At 46.0% G+C, this 17,555-nt stretch overlaps 1 protein-coding gene across 1 annotated transcript in view; it reads left to right on the forward strand.

The window, feature by feature from the left end:
• LOC147725154 (uncharacterized) overlaps positions 1 to 17,555 on the forward strand; it is a 253,304-nt gene that overhangs the window by 101,069 nt on the left and 134,680 nt on the right. The gene's annotated exons all lie outside the window — the stretch shown is intronic.

The following is a 17,555-nucleotide window of genomic DNA, read 5'->3' on the forward strand; positions in this document are numbered from 1 at the left end:
AATGAACAATGTGACAAACTCACTGGAATTTTAGGCAGAGCTACTAGAATTATCCATCATTGGAGGTGCAAATTATGCAACACGGTTGACTAAATTATGTGGCAAGAAAACACAAAATGTACGACTCAATATGGCACATTCTGTAATAGCATTACTTTATTATTTTGTCATTTATTTACACATGTACACTGTCTGGGCAAAGGTTTCACTTCATAAATATCAGTTCCACATCCAAATGCAGCTATAAGTGACTGAAAGGTAACCAGTCAACCTTTGCAAGGGACCTTCCACTGTACAGCAGCACATGTCGCAGCGTATTTAGTAACTTTTGATCTATTTGAGCTAGAAATAATTTCTTTTGTTACAATCAGCAGATGATGGATTATGTGGCAAATGCGACAAGTTCATAATAATGCTAAAAACACCACAGCAACAAAATCACATTATTCCAGCGGCTCTGCATCCTGAGAAAGTGAAAAAAAGACCGTAGGGTATTTTATTGTGACCTATGATATAGTTTTTATGCATGAAACGTGGGAGTGTGAGGATATTGTAATTGATGGATTTATGTGTTTTAGCAGGGGGGGTGTAACAGATCAGAACACCTACCGTGAGGGCAACGGTTAGCAGCGCACATTCTTTACCGCGAGGGCAGCGGCTTGGCTCCTGCAGTTCTTTCCGCCGCCGTGAGGGAAACGGCCAAGGACCACAACTCCCAGGTGCCCTGGGTTCACGACGCACCTCTGACGCCACCGCCTGCGCCCGGAGGCGCTTGAAAGCGGGGGAGCGACGAGTGCCTTGTGGGGGGTGTAACAGATCAGAGCACCTACCGTGAGGGCAACGGTTAGCAGCGCACATTCTTTACCGCGAGGGCAGCGGCTTGGCTCCTGCAGTCCTTTCCGCCGCCGTGAGGGAAACGGCCAAGGACCACAACTCCCAGGTGCCCCTGGGTTCACGACGCACCTCTGACGCCACCGCCTGCGCCCGGAGGCGCTTGAAAGCGGGGGAGCGACGAGTGCCTTGTGGGGGGTGTAACAGATCAGAACACCTACCGTGAGGGCAATGGTTAGCAGCGCACATTCTTTACCGCGAGGGCAGCGGCTTGGCTCCTGCAGTCCTTTCCGCCGCCGTGAGGGAAACGGCCAAGGACCACAACTCCCAGGTTCCCCTGGGTTCACGACGCACCTCTGACGCCTCGGCCTGCGCCCGGAGGCGCTTGAAAGCGGGGGAGCGACGAGTGCCTTGTGGGGGGTGTAACAGATCAGAACACCTACCGTGAGGGCAACGGTTAGCAGCGCACATTCTTTACCGCGAGGGCAGCGGCTTGGCTCCTGCAGTCCTTTCCGCCGCCGTGAGGGAAACGGCCAAGGACCACAACTCCCAGGTGCCCCTGGATTCAAGACGCACCTCTGACGCCACCACCTGCGCCCGGAGGCGCTTGAAAGCAGAGGAGCTTCTCCCGCATCGCAGGACGCACGCGGGCAGCGCCGGGAGAAGCCCGGGACAAGGGCGGGCCCTCTAGGGCCCTCAGTGGACCGATTAGGTCGGGACGGGCCACCCCCCTTGTAACTTCTGCAAAAGGAGGTATAGTGTACACACTTTATTTTAACTTTTGTCTGCTACATCACTATCTCCACTGCCATCATGCCCTGTAATGGGGGAACAAGCTCAGCTGCGCAGGGGTGTCACGTGGTGCAAATGCACCAAACGCTTACCACAAGCTCCCGGCCTACTGTGCATGTCACAGACATAATCTGTCCTTGTTACTCCCCATCTAGTACGCTATCTCCTCCACTAAACTCCCCAAGAATACATAGCCTGTCACAGTGGGATGAACTAAACAGTCTATGCAAAACAAAGTATGTCAGTGTGGACGCACCCTCTTTCGCCAAAGGCACCCGCACTACAAATACTAAAGGCAGTACACAGGAAACCCCCTTTTAATTGAACAAAGTTAACACACAAGCCTCTGTACTTTCATGGTTACTACCTGTCAATAGAGAGCATGAGGAGGACAATGCCGAAAGGACTCAATCCAAATCTCATAAACTAAGTGTAAGCCCCGCTTTGTCTGTTCATAATCTCCCTACCACCGTGGAGACTGTTGTCAAACTGGATGAATCAATATCTTATTCCCAGATCTCTCTTCTGACTCAGATTGAACAACTTGTTAAAACCATCATTTCCCCACTAACAGAAAAAATCAACGCTATAGGGGAAAGGCTCTTGGGTCTCGAGAACAAAATCACGGCTATCCTGAAACCCATCAATAAATCTGTCACATCAAACCGACCCCAGCCAACCACCACTTTCCCAACAGCTAAGCTAACTGCCATCCTCAAAAGCAAGCAAGTCACTCCACAATTCCCTACAATTCCACTTTCAACTACTTTCAAAGCTCCGTTCAAACCTGTTATATCAAGGCCCTCAGAGGTCAAGACAGTACGCAATGCACCATACATACACCTCCCGCCAGAAGCCGCGCCATATGTGTCCGTCCTCTCAGGAGTACCACCACTTGAGTTGGGAAAAGCTGAAAGACAGCAGGACTTAATGAACAAAGTTTTATACTGGATGGGAAGAAATAGACCCCTTCCACCGGACAAAGACGGCGGAATCCTGAGTGCGAGAAGGGTGGGCTGGTTGGGCCCACTACCAAAAAACATTTCAGGGGACTTGGTACTGGTTAGATTCAGGAACCAAAACATCGCTCCATATTTAAGATCTTGTCCAGCCCAAGAAGGGGATGGCCCAATACAGATTTGGGATCTACATGATTTTTATCCCTGTATGCCAAATATCCCCCAGTCAGGAACAACAATAGCCTACCACCACCCGCTGGGTGGGGAACTCCAGGTACCCAGTGTTATTAGTTTATCTGCTGCCAACAGATTTGATTCATTGCACAACTGTCGTAACTTTTGAGTCTACTCACCTTAAAGGACAAACCCGTGTATCTTCACTCCAGATAGGGATAAACCCCTAGAATAACATGTCTCACCACTGAATTTTGAGGCTGGGGTTACGTCTTTTTTGAACGTGAAGTTATGTTATTGTCGAATGTATATATTTATTTTTAATGACTGTCATTTTTTGTATGCTTTTATGATTTTAAAAAACAAAATCGAATAAAGCTTCTTTCATTCATTCATTCATGTGTTTTAGCCTGCCAGCTATTCCTTCTATATTGGGCAGAGCTAAGGGGGGCTTGTCTGCTTGGTTTAAAGTGGAAATTACTGGCATGATTGTTCAGTTATCACAGGAGCAGGGGGAGGCACAGGCTTTCTGTCTTTCCTGTAAAGAAACTTTTAAGCTGTACCTGGTAAATTTTTACAATAATAATTTTACATCTAAAGGTAATTTCCAAGGGCTTTTGGGCTGATTGATATACTCGCAGAGAGAAAGGCCCGAGCAAATTGTCCTTTTAAGTTGCTGGTGGCGGGGGACTTTAATACCAAACTGGGGCTCTCATTATCGCTCTCCGTGACCACCTTTGAGCCAGTCGCCTCTGAGCCACCATAATGTGATGGACACGAGGGGACGGGTTCTATACACCCTCTTACTAGAAAGAGGTATGGTAAATAAGGCGCCCAAATTATCTGACCACTATATTTATTTATTTATTCATTTATATTCTTATATAGCGCAGGACTCAACCCCCGAAGGGGTATCTCCGCGCTTGAGCTTTTACCGGAAGAGCCCAATAAGGATTATACACTGTAAAGTAACTGGTAGTTAGGATGTTAAAAATAAATGAGTTTTTAGAGACTTCCTGAAGGACTGAAAATTACTAGTTTGTTTCAGAGTGAGAGGGAGTAAGTTCCAGAGAATGGGGCCTTTGTAGGAGAGAGCTCGACCTCCCTGTCTGGCTCTCCTGATCCTTGGAACCTGAAGTAACTGCTGACTTCTGGAACACAGGGAGCGTCCTGGACTGTAGAGATTGAGTTTTTCATTCATATATTTGGGGCCAGTACCAAATAAACACCTGTGTATGGTGCAACAGATTTTAAATTTGACACGTTGCCTAACCGGCAACCAGTGAAGTTTGGCCAGAAGGGAGAGTGAGGGAGTCCTAGGTTGGGCATTGACAACAAATCTCGTCGCAGTATTCTGGACCACTTGTAATCTATTTAGTTGTTCCTCGTTGGCCGAGATGAATAGGCCATTACAGTAGTCCAGCCTACTGACTACTAGGGTCTGGACAAGTGTTTTCCTGTAGTTATCAAAGCGGTACAAAAGGGGGGTGGTGATGGACGGAGCATCTGAACCAATCAAACACTCACACCCAGTCAAAAGACGTGAGTCCCTTGCTCACTTTGCCACTGGATTCAAGCAAGCCCGGCTGAAGACGGCTGTAATGCCAGAAACCGTTCCTGGGAAGCTTGATTCCGGTCCAGGGAAGACATGGCTTGGCAGTTCGGGCTGGACTGTTCCCATGAGGCACAGGGTCAGACTGATTTGCATATGGCCATGTCTGAACTGGGGTGGCGGAGTGAGCTAAAGAACGGTGATGGATTAAACCCAGATCAGTTGACTGGGGGTGAGTGTTTGTATTGTCAACGCTCTGTCCATCATCCCCTTTGGTTTTTCCTGTAGTTATCAGGCAAGAATGGAAAAACACGACGATAACATGGAAACAAGATCCAGCAACTTGGCTTGTATGTTCTTTCAGCAATAGTGCCTCATCTAGCCGCACACCGAGATTTTTTACAGTCTGTTTCGGACTAGGTGCTGGTGGAAGGTCCAGATGCCACCATTCTGGAGACCACAGGAGAGTGGCCTCTCCGAACAGCATGACCTCTGTTTTGCCTACATTGCACTGGAGGCAATTCGAGGCCATCCAGTCCGATACTGCCCTCATGCCGTCCGCAAAAGATTTTTGTATTGCGGGCGTGAGGGTCTGAAAAGGGAACAGAAGTTTGGTGTCGTCAGCATACGACACCGGGGTGAACCCGTATGCTCTTACAATGTCTGCCAGGGGGGCCACGTACACATTGAAGAGTGTGGGGCTTAGGCATGAGCCCTGTGGCACTCCCTTGGTGAGCTCCCTTGAGATGGAATAGTGGGAGCACAATCTGACTCCTTGTAGGCGACCTGAGAGAAAACTCTCCAACCATGACAGAGCCACGCCTCCTATACCCACCTCCCTCAAACGACCGAGAAGTATTTCATGTGACACCGTGTCGAAGGCAGTGGATAAATCTAACAGCACCAGAATCATGGAGCCCCCTCCATCCAGTGCCATCTTGATGTTATCGGTCACTGAGAGGAGGGCAGATTCGGTGCTGTGATTGCGTCTAAACCCAGATTGAGAGTAGTCTAGACCCTCCGCTGTCTCGATGTAATTAGACAAATGGGTGTTCACATGCCTCTCGGTCATTTTGCTAAGGTATGGCAGCAGAGAGATGGGTCGGAGGTTTGAAAGATCTGTCCAGGGAAGTGCTGCGTTCTTACGAATGGGGTTCACCACCGCTTTCTTCCACTCCATAGGCACTTGTCCTTCCTTAAGAGAAAGATTTATAACTGATTGAATCTGAGGTCCAAGCAGAGCACTCAGGGAGGCAACCATTTTAGCAGGCAGAAAATCATCAGGGGACCCCGATTTTCTGTGGTTAATGAGGGAAGGAAGGCCTAAATCACTAACTGCCGGAAAAGTCATAAGTGAATTATATTCATATGTGGGCAGAATGGAGGAAGTTGAGATGTTGTTCCTTTGGCTGGAGGCCTTCGTAATTTTATCATAAATCATATTTATCTTGTTTTCAAAAAACAGAGAAATATCATCGCATAGGGACTGGGAGAAATCATCTGGACTTTCACAGGCTGCCGGTTTAGTGAATGCCTGTAGAATTTTATATAGTTCCTTAGAAGAGTTCCCCACCTCTGCGAGTTGCTGCGTAAGACTGTTCTTCTTTGCCAGCTTTATGTTTTTGTAGTAATTAGATTGGGCGTATTGATATGCTTTCTTATTTTCCTTTGTTTGAGTTTTCCTCCATTTTTTTCTATCTTTCTACATCCCTGCTTCTCAGTTCTTAGTGCTTCAGTATACCATATTTCTTGCTTAGAGGTGGGGTATTGTTTGTGTAGCTTTAAAGGGGCTAGTAAATCAATTGCTTCTATAAGAGAGTTGTTAAACTTAGACAGTGCGGACTCCACGTTATCCTTTTCTATAAGAATAGGCCGTTTCCACACCCTCTGCAGCTCATCCGACCGTAACTTTATGCCACTGTCGACGCCAGATTGGCGGGAGAGTGTTTTTTTGTGAAGGTTTGTTCATGCCCAGTAGAGAGAATTCTACTAAAAAGTGATCAGACCAATTTATCTGAACAATAGGTTGACACCGTACTTTGGAGCAGTTGGAAAAAAGTAAATCCAGAGAGTGACGCCCTGTATGTGTAGGTTCGCTATTCTGTAATTCTAGGCCTAGGGTGGATAAATCAGCAAGCAGGGATATGGTTTCTGGGTGCGTGGAGATGTCTACATGAATATTAAAATCACCAAGAAGAATACAATCTTCCTCTGCTTTAAAATGTGGGGCTAATAGCTCCAATAGGGAAAGGGTAAAACCCGGGTTAGGTCCCGGAGGACGATAAACTAGCGCTCCTTTCCAGAAGGTTTTTGTGGCTGAGCTAATCTTAAAAATCATTATTTCTAATAGTGAACTATACTTTTGTTCTAGTATAGTGACTTTCAAGTGTTCTTTGTACATAATGGCTAACCCACCTCCTATTTCTTTCGGACGATCTAAATTTAAAAACTTATAGCCTAAGAGAACCCCTAGTGCTATAACTGGGGCTGTGTGGGGTTTTAGCCAACTCTCCGTTATGAAGCATATATCTGGTTGCAATGTATGTACAAGGTCCCATACTTCAAGATAGTGTTTATGAAGGGAACGAACATTCAAGAGAGAACTTTTTATGCCACTTAATGAAGTAGCTTTCACTATATTTTCCCTGTTGTTCAGGCTAGCGTGAGATGCTTGAAAGTGGCCGTTTAGACATGAAAAAGGGCCTTCTGGACATGGCCAGGAGTCTTTTATACATCCTTTCAGCGGTGCTATCCGTAAGTTTAATCAAGTTTGGGCAGAATACCTGATTTTACATGTCCCTGCCAGAGATGGATTAGAAAGAGTAGAGGCCATAGCCCCTAGCCCCGTCCTGTCGCGGACGGGCGCAGACGGGCCGCTCTTTGGCTGCTCTTCGGCGTGTCTTCGGCTGCGCGCGCCCGCTGCGCGCTCGATAGGGGGCGAGGGCTAAATAGCCTTGAAGTGAAACCACTAGAGCGCTAACCGCTCCAGTGATTGTCGGAAGTACCTGGCTCTCACCTGACCCGCCCTCCGCACAACGGTACTAGTTACCCTGTTGGAACGGGGCGGGCAGGAAAAGAAAGTTGAACCGAGGCTTCCCCACTGCCTTTAACAAGTGATTCCCCTCCTATTGAATCAGGTATGTAAAAACACAGTGACACTCTACAAGTGCAGATTCTGGCGTGATTTCTATTCAACACAACACAGAATAAATGGTTTTAAAAATCATCAAATCACAAATGCAGTGAGGTTAAAAATTATTTGACTAGAACAGCATAGAGCGCAATTAGGCAATTAAGGTAGAAGCAAGCGGGTCGGGGACAATGCCACCGTCGCCTTACCGCAGCTTCGCCGAAGATGGTGCTCCGCCTATATAGCCTTGAAGTGAAACCACTAGAGCGCTAACCGCTCCAGTGATTGCCGGAAGTACCTGGCTCTCACCTGACCCGCCCTCCGCACAACGGTACTAATTACCCTGTCGGAACGGGGCGGGCAGGAAAGAAAGTTGAGCCGAGGCTTCCCCGCTGCCTTTCACAAGTGATTTCCCTCCTATTGATTCAGGTATGGAAAAACACAGTGGCACTCTTTAAGTGCAGATTCTGGCGTGAGTTCTATTCAACACAACACAGAATAAATGGTTTTAAAAATCATCAAATCACAAATGCAGTGAGGTTAAAAATTATTTGCCTAGCGCAGCATAGAGCGCAATTAGGCAATTAAGGTAGAAGCAAGCGGGTCGGGGACACTGCCACCGTCGCCTTACCGCCTTTACTGGACGTGGCACAGAAAGCACTATTGACTACGTATTTGTCTCCTGGAGTATGTTTTCTCTGATTAAGGACTGCGAGGTACTTATTCAGCCATATAGTGATCACAATCCTATCTCTGCCAAGATAGTGTTACCTTATAAGGAACAGAAGCCTAAGCCCGTATTCACACAGGCACTATCCACTAAAGATGCGGGCGTAGGGTAGTTTAGTGCACAGCACAAATGAATAGTATTATGTCACAGGTAATCCCGATTTGTTTGGCACTGGTGTCTAGTTGCAATTGTTTCCCAAGCGAGCCTTCTCGCATTTCACAAGGGTTTGCAACCCTGCTAGCTAAAGTTAAACATCTAAATTCTAAACCTATTACCCAGTCCAGTAATCAGGTTCATTCCAGGTTTGACAAGGCTTGTAGAGAGGCTAATAATACCTTATGCAGGGCTCTAAAACAAAACCCCACTATGATCAGGGAAAGCAGGAAGATGTATAAGCTTGCCACAAAAGAAAGAAAGCTAGCATTGATGGAAGAGAAGTGAGACTTAGTGGTTGGCTCCTAACTCTCAAAAGATCCTCAGGCCTTTTGGAAGGTTGTACGGTCAGTTCTATCTCCCACCCTACCAGCCGACAAAGTAACTGACCACATACATCCTGAGTTTTGAGTGACTCATTACGCTGGCCTTTGCTCGGTTGACTTTGCTGTAAATGATGCCCCATCATTGTTGAATTTAACATGCCAAAATCTTGTTTTTTATGAAGGGGAAGTCTGAAAAGCAATTGTCAACAGTAAAGGAAAGAAGGCACCGAGCCCAGATGGAATTCCTTTGGATTTGTTTAAGGAAGACCCAGCATTCTGGTCCCGGTACTTACCGTTGTATTTAATTCAGTTTGTAGCGAGGGCGTTCCAAAATCTTGGTGAACATCTGTGATATAGGGGCTGTTTTCAAAAAAGGGGATGTGCACGATCCCAGATGTTATCGAGCAATATCTCTTCTGGACTCTTCAGCCAAAGTAATTGGGAGAGTTGTGCTAGACCGCCTCCTGGACTGAATAAATGCTAACCATATCATAGTTGCAACTCAATGCGGGTTTAGGAAGGGCCTAAGTACGATCGAACAATGCCTTAATCTGCACCTCATCCCGGTTAAATATAAATATGCGAAGGGCACCTCTACTCATCTAGCATTTATGGATTTGACCAGCGGTTTCGACTATGTCTCATGCTCTAAGCTGTGGGACATTTTAGTAAATATGGGAGTCAATGCAGGTCTGGTCTCCTTTCTGAGGCTTCTCCATCATGATGTTTCTGCCTCAGTGAGGTATGGTAAAGATGGTGAATGCTCAGAACAGTTTAGCACTAAGCTCAGGGTGCGCCAAGGATGTGTTCTCGCCCCAATCTTATTTCTCCTTCATACTAACGATTTGGAGAAAACCCTAGTTATGGTTGAGGCTGACGTGCCACAAGTTGAGAAAAAGCTGTGCCAGCACTTCTTTATGCAGATGACACAGTCCTTAGGGCAAGGACTGCGATCGGCCTAAAAAAAACTCATCTCCAGGTATGCCAACTTTTTGAAGGCTTTGGGGCTGGAGCCAAACTATAAGAAAACTTTTGTAATGATTTGTGGCCCCAAAAATACTAAGTCCTGTAGCCTGAATATAGAGGGTAAAAAGCTGGAAAGGGTTAGTTCCTTCCCGTACTTAGGCCTGCATTTTGATGAAGGCTGTACATGGCATACCTGCATAAATAATAGAATAATATTATTCACACGCGCAGTTGGCACTACTTATTCACTTGCTCTGTCCATAGGTAAAAAGCCTATAGCCCCAATTTTTGAGATTTATAAGCGCAAATTTATTCCGATTTTAACATATGATATATGGATCTGGGGTTGCAGGGACGTTTTTGTTATGCAGCTGGAGGAGAATAGATTTTGCCGTAGAATTTTAGGAGTGCCCCCTTCCTTGCTGCATTTTCCTCTCCATTTGGAGCTATGTCTCGAGTATGTCCAAGATACCATACTTGCTGCACCTCTAGCTACCTGGTGTTCTACCTGGACAAATAAAGAGGCTGATTTTAATCGGGCAATTATTAGAGACTGTTTAAGCTGTACTCATGGTCTTTGTATCCCCTAGCTCCAATACATTAAAACCAGCCTTACGGAACTTGGTTACTCCTCCCTGTTTGAGCACCTAGATCTAATTGGCAAAGGAGATCAATAGAGGGTTTTGGTGGGCTTTGGAAAACATAAAGAAGCATCTAGGGAACTGTCCGGAGTAGCCAAACCCACTGTCAGGGATGATTGCCTTATACAAGTACCTCCCTATATTGCCCCGTATTTACTATAGGTAAATAATGTGCACAAAAGGAATTTGCGGTCGAAGGGGCTGCCTCTATGGTGATTCCTTAGTCCACAGGTCGTTTGGGAAGCTTTAGCCACATATGTCAGGATTGCTCTTTGGTCGGGGCTAGTGTCCCTCTTGGGCAACCAATCTCGACTCTGACAACACTCAAGGGTCCAGCCGACTCAGGTACAACTTTTGGCCTTCGGGGCTCAGTCTCTTACTGCAACCAGTTGCAGTCAGCAGCCAGTCCGCTGAAGTGTCTGTAAACTTGACTGTTTGGGCTTCTTCAGTTTTAATGTCCCTGGTGCTGTTCCAGGGGGCAAGACAAATGACCCATGGAGTCACTGCTTTAATCTCGGCCTGGGGAATGTCCTGAGTCAGGAGCCACAGGCAAGGTCCTAACTTCGTAAGTCCAAATGTGCAGCAGGTTCAGTCCAGCGAATAGTGCAGTCTCTTTTTGTGCAGCCCAGGGGAAGCAAAGCCTGCCTTTTTTAATCCTTGTTTTAATTCAGACGTATATTATTATTTTTTTATGTTGTCCCCCTGCTCCCTCCTGCGGCCCACCCCGCTACTTTAGCAGGGGACGTGTACGACTGCTTCAGGGTGCCATATTTATCCCAGGAAAGAGCCCCAAGTGGACAAAGCTGTCTCTAGCCAAAGGGCACAAGGTCCCCTGCAACATGTGGCATCTGGCTCCCCAAGAGTGCACTATTCTCACCACTCTCAAGATGTTTAAACCTTTCCTTGACTGTGAAGAGCTTGGTAGCCCACCCTAGAGGTGTGGCTACCTGGGGGCTACACACCCACAAGAAACCCAGTTGGGGCACTGGTCTTCCCTCTCAGGCCATGTCTCCAGCCTTTCCACCTAAACAAGGGCAGCTCCTCGAAAGGGCTATCGCCATTTGACCATCAAAGGCAGCTTCACCTTTGAAGCTCGCCTTTTGAGCAAACACTGTGTGGCTTTCTGAAAGGGGGAGGTGACAGCTCTCCCTGAAGTGGGCTACTAATGTTTCAAAGCCTGAAGCTGTACACATTACTCCCCAGGCGAGCAGAAAACTGTGGGACAGAGCCTGTGTGAGTAACTGGACAGAGTGGCAACTTTTGAAACATTGCTTTACTTTAATAGTGCAGTTAAATTTACCCTGGGCGTCAGTTTGGCTTTAATGCCACAATTAATTTGATAAAAAACGCAAAATGAACAATTGATGGACGGAATACTAGACAATGCAAACATTTACCCCCAGTCACAAGTATCTGGGTTAAATCCATCATTCTGCTGCTCACCACACCACCCCAGTTTGGGCCCAGCCATATGCAAATCAGTCTTGACCCTGTTCCTTGTGGGAACAGTCCAGCCCGAACTGCCAAGCCAGGTCCTGCCTGGACCAGAAACAAGCATCCTGGGACTGGTTTATGGGCATCACTCTTCATAAGCCAGGCTAGCTTTAATCCAGTGGCAAAGTGAACAAGGGGCCCACTTCTGAGCATAACCTGCCAACTTAGGGCGAACAATGCAAACATAAGGAGATGATGGATGGAGCACTGAAACTTTCCAGACACTCACCCCCAGTCACAGATCTGGGTTTAGTCCATCATTATTCTTTAGGTCACTCCACCACCGCAGTTCCGATCCAGCTGTATGTAAATAAGTCTTCAACCTGTATTACATGGGAACAGTCCAGCCCGAACTTCCAAGCCAGGTCTTCCCTGGATTGGAAACAAGCATCCTGGTACCAGTTTCCGGGTAATACCCCTTATCGGGTCCAAGGATGACCTGGCTTGGCAGTTCAGTCTGGACTGTTCCCCTGAGACACAGGGTCAAGAATGATTTGCATATGGCTAGGTCTAAACTGGGTCGGCATGGTGAGCAAAGAACAATGGATTTAACCCAGATCTAGTGACTGGGGGTGAATGTTTGATTTGCTCTGCATTCTGTCCATCATCTGTGTGCTTTTTTGATTAATTTGATACCTTTTTACAGTGTCCAGTTAATTTGTCCCATACAGAAGTTAGCCAGACTAGGGTGCATGCCAGGTCCCCTCTATTGGTCAGTGAGGCTAGCCACCTTTTCACAGCAAAACAACCACTTGTTTTGGTTTTGCTTTTGCTGCAAGGGTACATATAAACATACATGTTCCACTCAATAATATACAGCTTCCTGCCTTTTGGCTTAATAGGCCTTCCTTAGGAGAGACTTACATATATTTTTAACCCCTTGCATGCTGATGACGCCCCCCAGCCGTCATGCACTACGGTGCTGGTGTGCTGATGACGGCTGGGGGCCGTCATAAACCCGCCCACTCGCGATTCTGCCGCACAGGCGCAGAATCGCGGCCGCATGGAAGGGGTTAAGGGAAGGGGTGGCATTGACATTAATGTTATTAGCAAAGTCAAACTTGCAGTGTGACAACTGCCCTTCAGTCTGCAGTAGACACACAATTGATGGATGAAATGCAGAACAAATCAAAACATTCACCCCCAGTCAAGAGATCTGGGTTAAATCCATCATTGTTTTGCTCACCCTGCCACCCCAGTTTAGACCTGGCCATATGTAAATCAGTCTTGACCCTGTGCCTCATGGGAACAGTCCAGTCCAAACAGCGAAGCCAGGTCCTCCATGGACCAGAAACAAGCATCCTAGAACCGGTTTCTGGGTTTCACACTTCTTCAGTCAGGATAGCTTGATTCCAGTGGCACAGTGAGCCCAGGACCCACGCCTGGGCATACCTGGCGAACTTAGTGCGAGAAATCAAAAGACACACAATTGATAGACGGAATGCAGAATAAATCTAAATATTCGCCCCCAGTCAAGAGATCTGGGTTAAATCAATTGTTCTTTTGCTCAACATGCCACAACAGTTTAGACCTGGTCATATACAAATCAGTCTTGACCCTCTGCCTCATGGGAACAGTCCAGCCCAAATTGCCAAGCCAGGTCCTCTCTGGAACGGAAACAAGCATCCTAGGACCGGTTTTGGCGTTTCACCCCTCTTCTGCCAAAATAGCTTGATTCCAGTGGCACAGTGAGGCCAGGACCTGTGGTGTAGTTCCTATATCCTTGATAGGCTCTGCGCATTGGAATAATATACACTATAGTTTTCACATAGGACTATGGTCAGTATGTATCTATCGAGTATATTAAACTTAATTACCTGTGTGTGTCAGCTAACTCAGAGGTCACTGAAAACTTCTCGAATGAACAAGGGATTCGTTTCTGACAACCACATAAACATGACAACTTTGTCTCCCTAAGAATCAGAACAATCTCAGAATCGCGGAAACAATAGATAACAGTTTCACTAAGTCAATCGTGCATGCTTCATTTCTACAGAGTATGCACAGAAATAGTGAGACGAGCGTTTCAATAAAAAGGTTTATTGAACAGTCTTATTTCTCAAGCGAGAGATATGAACCGCTACAATCTTAAGACAGAATGCAAAGTATAATATGTTCAGCGTTAGCAGTAAGATAAAATGATACTGCAATAGAATGGTCTGTAGCTATGACATATATAAAAATACATACATAAATAACACGGGCTAAAATACTCAACTGGTGTTTCTAAAATAGTCCTACTCCAGTGTACCTAACCTAAGTGTAGTACGAGGGAAGAAGTAGGTGCTGTTTAGCTATAGTCTAGTTTAGTTTAGTTTTGCCAAGAGTTGCCAAAAGTCTCTCTATGTTCTAATCTGCTTCATACCTTAGAATGAGAGAGGTTGGAATCTCTTTTCCGGGACTCGATCTCTAACACCCCGCAAGGGGAGTCAGAAACACTGGAGCTGGATTCTCTGCGAGGAGGATGGCAGCGTCCAGACAGTGCGTCAGTTGGGGACTTGACTTCCTTCCGAACTTGCTGTGGCGAGCTATGTCGTGCAAGTAGGTAGCCGAACCGCACTGTCGTTTGCCATGGCAAGTGAAGGTATATTTATACCTTGAAGGTGTTAAGGAATGCCAGTATTGACGTACAAGTCGGGCATAAGAACTTCATGAATGAACCCCTAAGGAATAGTTGTTCATGCATAATAAATGAGTTCTTGGAGAAATCAATATCCAGGCAAGGGGAAGTCCTAAAGGCTTAAGAGTCTGGTTTTACAAGAACTTGTTGTGACGAAGATGAACAGATGTAGTTGACAATGCCTGTGTTTGGTTAGCATGAGCAATGCCTAAAAAAGGGCTGGATTTCTATGCCTAAATAAGGGCAATGTGAATTGTACCTATATAAGGGCTTGAATCGGGAAATCTATATACAGTATCTAAATCAACACACAACAGACACACGTCTGGGCATACCTTGCGCACTTAGTGCGAGAAAGTAAAAGACAGATAATTAATCGACGGAATGCAGAACAAATTAAAACATTCACCCACAGTCAAGAGATCCGGGTTAAATCCATCAGTCTTTTGCTCACCATGACACCCCAGTTTAGACCTGGCCATATGCAAATCAGTCTTGACCCTGTGCCTCATGGGAACATTCCAGCCCGAACTGCCAAGCCAGTTCCTCCCAGGAACCGAAACAAGCATCCTAGGACTGGTTTCAGGGTTTCGCCACTCTTCAGCCAGGATAGCTTGATTCCAGTGGCACAGTGAGCCCAGGACCCACATCTGGGCATACCTGTCACACTTAGGGCGAGAAAGCAAAAGACACACAATTGATGTACGGAATGCAGATCAAATCAAAACATTCACCCCAGTCAAGGGATATGGGTTAAATCCATCATTCTTCTGTTGGCCATGCCACCCCAGTTTAGTGGCAAGCTGGGAGCCATTTTATACTTGGTCTCCCACAGGATGGCACATCAGTGCTGCAGTTCTGGGTAGACAGTCTGTCTTACATTCCCTTGGTATCCTGGGTACTATATATTAGGGACTTATAGGAAGTCAGTAATTACCAATTGGGGATAGCCAATATGGCATACACATTTTAACAGGTAAGAACACAGGCACTGAGGTCTGGTTAGCAGACCTCAGTGCACTATCAGAGTCAAAAAGACGGCTGCTAATAGTTCAAATGGAGGCAAAAATTGGGGGGAAACCTTCAAAAAGCGTGTTTCTTTGCATCATCTAATTGATAGGATTTAGAGTTGGATTGTGGAAAGTTGAGTGAGAGTGCTTTAATATCCACATATTCCTTCACAGAGAATCACACAATTTGCACCCTCAATAGAATAATCTAAATATCGATGACACAGAATATTGAGAACAGAAAACTGAATCCCAAATATCATTAGGTAAGCAAGTATACATTTTTTATACCTTACTACTTATAAATGTATATCTTCAAGGGATGTGGATGTGCACTTATCTTTTGATATTCTGTTATTGATATTCTTCGACCACAACATTCTGGAGGTATATATTTAGTTGTACAACCAGTATTTTGGAAAGAATAAATCTACAGAGCACAGCTTTATTGTTTGGTCATGGCTAAGGTCCATACCCCTGTAAAAATATTCTTCTGGCTACGAGCCTGGCCAAAAGCAACCTCTGACTTCCCTGAACCAGGGGCACTAGTCCCCTGCAAACTGCAGGTAAAAAAAAGCTCTGGATCTGAAGAATCGTTTACCATCGGGCTGTCCAAGTGATCTCCCAAATTCAGATGGTCTTGTGTATTGTATGAACTGTAGTCCTGCCCGGACATCGAAGTATCCATCTGCTCCAGTTACCACTGCCAGGGCTTGTTGGTTGCCAGTCCAGCAACCAACCACCGAATTTGGTGCTGCACCAAGAGGGAAATCCATCTGACATCAGTGGCAGCACCATTGTTTTGTTTTTCCCTCTTTTTCTCCAGCAGCTCAGTTTTAGCAGTAAAAGCAGCTCTCCTGCGGCTCCCGTCCAGCACCAGAGACAATCAGGAGAACTCTGTACCTGGGCTCCACGGGTCAGGTATAATTGAACTGACTGCCGTGACCGTGACCTTGTCCTGGAATCGGCATCACCTTTACCCTGCAAGGGTTCCAAGTAACTCGACTTGCAAGTGACCAATTGTCACTAATAATTTTCCCCATTAATCGCGAAAATAACATTTCACTGTATTATTTTGCAGTGATCATATATTGCTTTTACAATTGATAACTCTGGTATTGTATATTTTATTAAATTCATTTTGGTGTCTAAATTAAGATAAAAGTACACTTGATATTTAGGTGAACAAATATTCCTCTAGTAAAGCTTGACTGCTCTTTCCCACACTACCAGGACTGAGCTAAGGGTTTATTATTGTGAATGCAAGGCCCATGTTTGGGGTTTGTAATAACATTACATGGTGAAGCCTAACCAGCATCACCACATAATATTCCACCCTTTATTCATGTACCACTTCCCATCACTATGACATCCCAGCAGTAAATAACTCGAAACATTATCTGCTGTATATGAGTCTCATTTCATTTCACTATCCTAAACCAGTCTAAAATTCTGATATTCACTGTAATCACATCACAGGAATGAGAAAGAAAGCTAGTTTAACACTGAGCTCAGCCCTGGAGCTGGGCCCTGCCTGCTCCATGTGAAATGCCACGTTTGAAAAGGCCTGTTCTCAATAAAACATAACTTTGTAGACTTGTAACTGTGAATCAAGTAAGTAAGTAACTGAACTTATAAAGCGCCTGGTTACACTAGCCAGTGTGTCCCCGCGCTGTCCCACTGAGGAACCCACCCTGGCCTGTTCCTGTGAGGCGCCCACTCCTGGGCACCCCAGGGTGAAGCCAGGCATCCCTAGCCATTACGGCCGATGTGGAGATTAAACAAGCTATTGCCCAGAGTTGCAGAGTGGGACCCATGATTAGAATAGGCACCGTGATGAGATTTATCGGGTCCACGGACATTGGGCCCAAGACTCACCGCGACGGGAATTGAACCCTGGACCCGGGTCAGATCTCTCCATCAGGGTCTGCTGCTCTAACCAGTGAGCCACACTTCTCCACTAAGGGGATATTGTTCACCTCCAGCTCCTGAGAGACAATATAGAAACCTCGGGCTTCGTTCTCCCATCACTCAGAACCCGGCATTGCAAAATATTGCTGTTACCCACAGTTACCCATCTCTAAATCTATAGTATTCCTTATCCATCATTCTGTTTGTTAGGTGTGTGTCTTGGTGTTTGCTGTTTGTCGTAAAGTAGAGACATTGGGGCAGATTTA

The sequence above is a fragment of the Lissotriton vulgaris genome, chromosome 4_1 (genome assembly GCF_964263255.1).
Source record: "Lissotriton vulgaris chromosome 4_1, aLisVul1.2, whole genome shotgun sequence".
NCBI classification, from domain to species: domain Eukaryota; kingdom Metazoa; phylum Chordata; class Amphibia; order Caudata; family Salamandridae; genus Lissotriton; species Lissotriton vulgaris.